Below are 8,934 nucleotides of genomic sequence, written 5' to 3'. Positions count from 1 at the left end.
ACCATATGCAATCTGTCAAAATTCGAGGGTACCGTGAAAAATTTACGTAAAATTTAACTTGCTGAGAAAAAAAATTGGGAAATGTTTTTTCATTGAAAATGAACGCATCACACGGAAAAATATATAAATTATAATAATTTAAAGTCACATTTGCAAATAATGTGAAAATTTTAAGAAAAAAAATGATAAATCATAACAAAGAGAAATCAGTTTAGGAAAATAAGCGATTCTTTTGTACAATAATCTTTTTCGTGATTTTTGGGTAAAAAAGTACCTATTTTTTTGTTAATAGTGATCACTTTGGGGAAAAAAGACCTTTAATTATAAAAAGTAGTCATTATTTTACCAAAAAATGGTCTCATTTTTTATATCGTAGGTACAACGGTTATACAATAGAATTTGCGAAGAAAAATATACGAAAAAATGAGTACATGAGAAATGAAAATAAGTATGTCGATAAACAAAAGAAATAAAAAAATGTTAGGAATACACAATTAATTTTACTTTTTGGAGAAAATGGTTTACTGACTTGGGCAAAAAAAATGATGTTAAAATAATTAATCAGGAGGTTAATGTCGAAAATTTAATTGTCTCGGCCAAAATAATATTTTTCCCACAAAAATTGTAAAACATGTAACATTTATGTAATTAAATAGTACTAAAGGTAAGATTTGAAAGAAAAAAATAAACTTAAAAGGATTCAAAGTGCTAATTATATCAACAAAGATAACATTCAATTTCGGTGGCATATCAAAATAACTCTACGGTTAAGCGTGCTCAGGTGAGAGTAGTGTTGGGATGGGTGACCTCCTGGGAAGCCTCTCCGATGCTCACAAATACATGACTCGTGAAACGAAATAACGTTCAAATGAATCAAGTTAACTAGGGAAACAATTACCTAGATTGTCACGGTTCCGTATATGATAAAATACCTATTGTGAAAAATAAATAAATTATTTTACGTTTTATTTATTTAATTTTCATATATATTGTTTGCCACGGGAATTATTTTTTCGCCACGGGAAATTTCTTTGGCCACGGGAGTTAGTAGCCACGAGAGAATCCGTGGCCAAAAATTCAATAATAGCCACGTTCTTGTTTTTCCCGTGGCTATCCCTTTGCCACGACCACTTGCGCCACGGAAGGTATTCCCGTGGCAAAATGATTTAGCCACGGAAATTTAGTACTTGCGCCACGAATTTAGCCGTGGCCCAAGTGCTCATTTGTAGTAGTGTGTCTTCACAGGCCCCTGGTTAACACGTGAGTTATCCATTATCATTTTCTTATGCACAAGGTTGAGCTTCCTAAATGACTTTAAGTGAATCATTGTGGCTGGAGTTACCATTGCATGTGAGTGCACCTCGATAAATTCATACACCTCATACTCACCAAATAGAAGTCTCTTAAACTTAATCTTGGCAGTACACCCAACTCTTGTTATTGCCCTCCTCCTTTTTTGCCCACCATGCTGCCTATTACCTTCTTTGTTACAAACACAGCTCTTATGTGTAGTAACTCCTTGAATGATTTTACTTGAATCCAATCTCGGACTAAAGCCACAAGCTTTGGCATATGCTTTGTAGAAATCCAACCCTTGCTCCAAATTCTCAAATTTCATTCCAACAAATGGTTTAAGCTCTTCTGAACAATGAGGCACTCCGTGAATCTCACTACTAGCAACAACTTCCGGGCTATCTGGAAGACTCAAATTAACAACAATTACTTATAAACTGCCCTCTTGCTTCACACTAACAAAATGCAATAAATAAAACTAAATGATTTACCTGGCACATCATTCACTAATAATTGATCTGGACAATTAGTAAGCAATAATATATCTTCTTCTGGATTTGTTGAAATATCCATGTCATTAGTATCACCAACTATAGCTGCAAAAACAACGAATGGCCAAATGAGCACTTATTCGCTAATAATTTTGAAAAATGATGATTGTCCTAGGTCGAACTAATGTAATTCAACAGCTAAAATTGTCACAAGGGAAAGGGTATTAGGAAAAGTAACGAGGGAAAGTGTACGAAACAACAAAATTGCCAACATTGTCATACAAACAGGCAAACACCTAACTTTAACAATCAATCAAATAATCAATTGTTCAATTAACACAACAAAAAAATTAAAATTGTTAATTAACCCTTTCCCGTCCCGTTTTAGGATACCCGCCTCCCGTTTAATCCCTTTTACGTACTAGGTACGTTTGGAAATAGTCTTAGGTTCGTTTTACATATATTGTGGGTAAGTTTCGTCTAAATAACCCATTACCCATTCCCGCTCAAAATATTTTAAGACGATTAAGTCTGTAACCACTAACCCAAAATTGATCTATACCCAAATGGGCATGTACCCAAATTGACAGGGTAACATCAAACATGCAATGATCCTTCCCCCGTATTGACATTAACCTAATGAGACTCATAAGAAAAATGGTTGCAAGAATTGCAGTCACCTGACTCGATGCAACAGTTTGAAGTCTATGAACCAAATTAAGTTTAAGGTACATCTGCTGTGACTCTATTTACATTAACAAGCTTACAAGAACAAAGGTTCAGGGAAACTAAATACTGAGAAAAAGGCAGAAGATATGATGAGCACTGTTTGATCAGAACAAATTATCGAAACACAAAGTTTATACAGCTAAACATGGTTAAGTTTAAGCAATCTAGACGGGCTAAGAAGATTATAAGCACCGTAACCACCACAACAATGAGGATGAATAACATCGGATTCTCATTATCCATCTCAAATAAAACTCTACGAGAATAAATTAACATCACAAGGTAATAAAAGAGGGCCTTCATTGTTATACCCAGTTCTTACACACAACCAAACAAAAAAAGAAGATCTCTTTTTCAGATTTTATGAACCAAATTTGCAGAGATCTCTTTTTAATATAAAATGCAGAATCAATGCAAAAAGAGTGAAAGAATTCGTACCATCTACCATTTGGGAATCATCTTCATCATTTACGGTTTCAGTTATTGAGGCATGTTCTTGAGTACATACATCTGCAATTAAAATCACAATAGTATCTTAGTAAGTGCATCTAAAAATCTGCAATTAAAATGTTCATCGCACAACAAAATGAAGAATTTGTACCTGAAGTTGAAGAACAATTGGTTGAGACTGTTACCATCTTTGAAGAATTTAACCCAATTGAAACCCTAAAAAAACGATTTGAATTTTTCGGTTATTACAAACCCTAATTTATCAAACAATTTGAAATTTCTTCATAAAATTAACCTCTTAAACTACTCTACAATCCATATATGTGCATTGATCTAAAATACCAAATCAATTAAATGTAAAATTTTCGATTAAATTATTTTATGAAAAAATAACAGTAATTGAAGCTAACCTTGTTTGATGAATTAATGATGAGCTGAATGTTGTAAATCTAGAAGCTTGTTTCGTAGAGGATAGTGATGGTAGAAACTAGTTTACCAAGAAGAGAATCTTGAGAGGTTGAAGAAGATAACCATGGAAGCTGTTTCTTGTTTTGTGGAAGAAGATATAAGCGCGTAAGAAGAAGATAACAGTGTATAATGGGTTGGTTCGTACGGTTCGTACCGTAAGTTAGTTCGCCCGGGATCCCGCCCCTATATATATATATATATATATATATATATATACATATATATAAACCAAGAACTTTTCGAGCGATATTAGAGAATCCAATTTTTTTAGAAATCATAACAAGAGTAGATTTCGAAACAAATTTAATAAGAAACATAGATTTCTTAATATTGAAAATAAATTCTAGTAAAATTATCCTAATATAAGTAGATCAAATATATCTTAATAAAATTATCCTAATATAAGTAGATTAAAATTATCAAATAAATAACGGACATTTGTAATAGATCAAGTTATCATTTTTATTTTTCCCCCACTTATGATGTCATACATATTGTAGTTTGTATTCTAGCATCAAAGTAAATTTAAGGAGTTGGCGGATATATAATGAATTTATTTGATTAAAGTTTTATGTTAAGATGATGTAATGTAATCTTACGTAGTTACACAGAGTATAAACTACGGTTCCATCAAAATATAGTCACTAAATAATCATAGGAATGCGTATATAAATAATAAATGCCTCCATATACATTCAAGTTATCAATGCAAATAAAACAATGCACTGATCTATACTTGTAACTATTTACTTTCAATAAGTCTTGCTTCAGACGGTCTCAAATAAGACGGACTAAATGTCACCATTTTTTTAATAGAATGTAACCATTTAATGACAAAATATTATAAGTAAAGTTGTTACTTTTTACCATGAAAATGATGGTGACATTTTATTAGAAAATATTAACATTTTATCGTAAAATAGCTACATTTGGTCCGTCTTATTTCAGACGGGAAATAACTCGTCTGAAATAAGAATTTGCGATTTTTGTTTCATAAATTTACTCTCTATTAGAATGTGGATATCATTAGGCGGAAGAACAAAACCGAAAAAAACTGAAGTAGAATTTGGCAGTTTGGACAATTCAAAGCTTTTGTGTAAGAATGGAGCAACTCATAGTATTATTCATATGATGAATTGATGACCATTTCTAAACTCACGCATTAGCCTAGATTTCGAATATGAGTAAGTTTGAAAGAGTCTTAATAATTTAGACTACTAATTACTAAAGGCCTCAAGAGTGTACATATGCTATGATCATTAATTATTTAAATCAAAAGAACGCACATTATGTCTTAATTGAACCAAATCTCGCTTGTGCACCACGGAGTATTTACTCACCATGTATCTTTGTGTTTTAGTGTTGCTTTTACATACTAAGTAGAATTCTATTTATATTTACTTAGATTTTTATGTACGTAGGGCTAAAATTTGAGATAGATGATCAAATATTATGCAGACTTCGAAAGTTTTTAAGGTATATATATTGACCTTTCGAATTTTTAATGTATGTATATATTTAAAGGATAAAATCTTGATGTCACAAAATAGTAATGTAAGCTTGTGAAAAGTACATAATTAGGAAAAGAAAAGGAAAAAAGAATAGAATTGGTATGTATGAGTCATGAGTGAATTATGTATGTAAAATATGAGGGATTGAGGATTTTAGACATAGGGATATAGGTAAATTAAAGTATTTAAGTCTTGCTCCTAAATATATTGTTTTTGTTACTTTTATTGGTGTATGTGATTTTATATTTATGGTGATTATTTGTAATTCTTTGGTAGCTTTTTTTATATGCTTGAAACGTCATTGTTGAATTATTATTAGATCTAAATTGGTTGCTTTAGTATTTTACAAATATTTAGTCAATAGTACAGAGTACTAATTTATTTATTCATCACAATTATGAATTTGGCTTTTGTTTTCTTATGCAGATGATATTTTTCTAAGACTATTGCATGCATAAGAAGATGGCATTGATAGTCTCAATGAGCATATTGCATTGACACACGAATTAATACCCGTAAGGATTTCATGTAAAGCGGGCCTTTGTAGAGTTAATTTAGATGTATAGATTATAGAATGTCCAGATGCCAAAAATACTAAGGGCGAATTTCTTCCTCCCTTCTTGCTCTCCCTCCCTTCTCCTTTGACCACTACTTCCTCCTCATTATACCACTTGGCCTTTGACTTCCTTCATTGTCATCAATGTTAGCTTCCTAGTGACAAAAGAAGTCACTAGCTCTATGCCCTCGGGGAAGTGGTAACCCTGCGATTTATACATTTTTCCTAGATATCCTTAAGATGTACCGATTTTCTCATGTATTTTTAAGTTTATACAGGTTTTCCGCAACACTCCTGACCTAAACAATGCAATAGCTTGATAACGGGATCATTTTGCTATCATTCTAAGTGTTATCTCGATTTGCTCTTACTCAACATTAACATGTACATAATTAATGCTACATTTATATTAAAATATAAGAATTTGAATACACTTACCACTAATCTATTAGCTATGCACTAATTAATTACTTCTCTTTCATGCCCTTATTTCCAACATGCACTAATTAAACACCCCTTGTCTTCTCATGCTCCCAAGTTTATGAAAATTTACGAGCGTAACTTTGATGCTTTAGAGTGTAACTTTTAACTTTCAGAGATTTATGAGTGTAACTTTAATATTGTACGAGTGTAACTTTAATTTTTGTCAATCAATGATTTAACATAGTTGGACTTTTTTTTTTATCAATTTAAGAGTATATTTTTACAGATAATCCAATTGGGAGCCCCGTGGGCTATCCAACTAGTAAAGAGTATTTTAAGACTTTTGAAAGAAGCAATTTGTGATTAGTAGAAATTCTGAAGGGACAGCCGATTCATACATAATGGAAATATGTACTATCCTTTTCCTTTTGGGTAATTCAGATATTTGCTGGAATTAAAGTCAACCAAATGCTTTGTCAAATTCACCTGAATTCTGCAAGGAACTTAATTCTAGAATTGGGATTTCTAAGATTTAATTCCGTATCAAGCAAACAACCTCTAACAAATACGGAATAGAAAAATTGGAGGTCGTCCACGATAAAATTGCGCATACTATGGCTTTACATCTAAGAGAACCACTTAATTATCACTGAACTCATGCATCAACAAAATTGCTTCCTGCTGTAGATCTCTCATTGATGGATTTCTCTTAATTAAGTAAGATACATACATAGTGAAGATTATTGAAGAGACTTGGAAGAAAAGTATATATAAATGAATGAAAGCAAAATTATTCTCCCTTGACCAGTAAACTAATCCTTCCTAAATCAGAGAGAACCACCCATGGAGTCTTTGGCAATTTCATACAATCCTATCACATTCTCGATACTCAACAGAACAATAATGCACCACTCCAGCAGATCTGATCTCCTATTCTGCAGTACTTCTTGCAAGAAATGGATGTTGTGCTGCAATTCGACACCACGTGAGTATTAACTTAAATTCTTATATGAAGCGGTCTCCAACTGAAGCAGTAAGGGACTGCGGATTTACAATCTCTCAAAAAAGTTGTTAATAAAAACTCAAAGGAATGAGCAATTCAAGCAACAAGTTAATCCACCATATGGTCCAGATATGACTATTTTTTGGGACTTCAGTTGAGCAATTTGGTTGCAAGTGTCAGACATGTTCAGTTTTTGGCATACGTTCAAGCCACATGGCCAAAGTAAGGTGTCAAAATAAAAATAGTCAGGCACAACTTACGCATACAACTGATACAAGAGATTAGGAGTCAAGTCATACCTCAATAAACTTCAGCTTTATATCAAGATTTGCAGATCGCTGAGTGACCTCATACTCTTCACGTAGATACTCATTTATCAGGGCATATTTTGCCTCCCTCCAAGCAATCTCTGATCTATGTTTTTAATAAGAGAAGAAATGACAAATAATCAGTTTCAGGTTTCCACTTTTCACATCAATGACTATAGTTGGAATCTGTGAAGTTGAGAAACATCCACAACATATACCTCCTGTAGCAACCAAAATGGGGAAAAAAGTGCCAACAATTGAAAATAACATTGTAATTTCTTCACGATCTCATGCAATTATAATTCAGTTCTAGTCGATTCAATTATAACAAGCAGAAGCCCTTTAACCCAAATATTATCAGAACGAATAGATAGCATATTCAGATCCTATGATAAACTATGCTGCTCAGACTCCTGGGCGAAATTCAGATATCCTACATATCCGAGTGTAGTCTTGTTAGAACTCAACTTTTTAGTCACGAGGACTGTCTTAAAGTGAGGTTACGCTTGAGAAATAAGACCTAAAAGCTTTAGATATAATACGAAATGATCTTAAACAAAGCCTCAAGGGTTCCCACAAATAAGAGGGTAAGGTCGGATGTAGGTAGAGTGGTAGACAATCCCTATGTGAACAACACAGAGTTTCCTAAAGACCCAAACGAAAATTGCAATTATGAAGAAAACAGTAAGTGCGCTCTAACTGGGAAGAGAGACAAAATACTCAATTTACAATAATACTAGCAAAGGTCTTGAATAAAAGTGTTAATTTCTCACTCAGAAGAGGACTTTTTAGTGAAAAGATTGTGAAGAAAGGTATTGCCCCTAGATTTGAATATTCTTCTGCTGTCTACCTACTCTACTGCTTCTGCCCATTAACCTAACGTCCTAACCTACTCTCACTTTCTCAATATCTACCACATCTCCTCCAACCAACCACCATCACTGACTGTCCACTGGACCAGCCCTGCCATTGGGGGACCGCAGCCGTTCCCACCTAAGCCCCGCTCATCTATCCGAGCGATAAACCCATATCCATTAATGTGCACATCCCCTTCCGTGGTGGGTTCCACGGAGGGCGAACTACGGGCGTGAAGCCACTCACGCAAGTGACTCCACTCAGTCGAGGGCGCACCTTGAGAACCACAGACAAACAATCACAATCAGCTGTACCACAACGACGATTATCAAAACAACACTAGTTTAACCAACTACTGCGACCAATCATGAATACTGACACTAAATTAACCAAACAACATCCACATGTAAGATAAATTATAAGATCATCAGATAGTGACATACCTTTAATGCAAGAATAAATGATCGTCTGAGCGTATAATAATAATAAGTAATAAGATGATTAGATACTGGATCTTCTCCTCCCTCTTCTGGTTTTTCTTTATGTTGACAATCAACGGGCATGCAACCCAATAACCTATTTATATAGGTTAGAGGTATTCTGCATGCGAAAGAGACTCAAATGCATAATAGAATCGTATTTGGGCCCCGCCATCGTCGCCTTCGTATAATAAATGCGCCCTACACTTATCAAGCATTATCATCACACTACGTACTTTAACCGTATCGATCGGATGCACCTAGCCCAATGGATCATATAATCAGTAGTGGGCTTTTACGGTCCACATTCAACCCGTTTTCATAAATAAGAAAACCGACTAATGGAAGTCCAATTCCAACATTCTCCC

The 8,934-nt window shown here is 33.7% G+C and overlaps 1 long non-coding RNA gene across 2 annotated transcripts; it reads right to left on the bottom strand.

Annotated features, from left to right (window-relative positions):
* Nucleotides 1–6,583: 6,583 nt before the first annotated feature.
* LOC141626282 (uncharacterized) lies at nucleotides 6,584–8,093 on the bottom strand. Of its 2 annotated transcripts, none has more exons than XR_012535882.1 (3): nucleotides 8,006–8,093; nucleotides 7,224–7,338; nucleotides 6,584–6,889 (listed from the first exon to the last, which is right to left on the bottom strand). It is a non-coding gene; the product is annotated as an uncharacterized LOC141626282 (long non-coding RNA). The 2 variants fall into 2 exon arrangements; XR_012535881.1 differs by having other exon boundaries at nucleotides 7,451–8,091.
* Between the last annotated feature and the right edge of the window lie 841 nt (nucleotides 8,094–8,934).

Source organism: Silene latifolia, chromosome Y, assembly GCF_048544455.1.
Source record: "Silene latifolia isolate original U9 population chromosome Y, ASM4854445v1, whole genome shotgun sequence".
Classification (NCBI taxonomy): domain Eukaryota; kingdom Viridiplantae; phylum Streptophyta; class Magnoliopsida; order Caryophyllales; family Caryophyllaceae; genus Silene; species Silene latifolia.
Note: the sequence above shows the minus strand (reverse complement) of the source record. Positions and strands in the feature narration are given on the sequence as shown.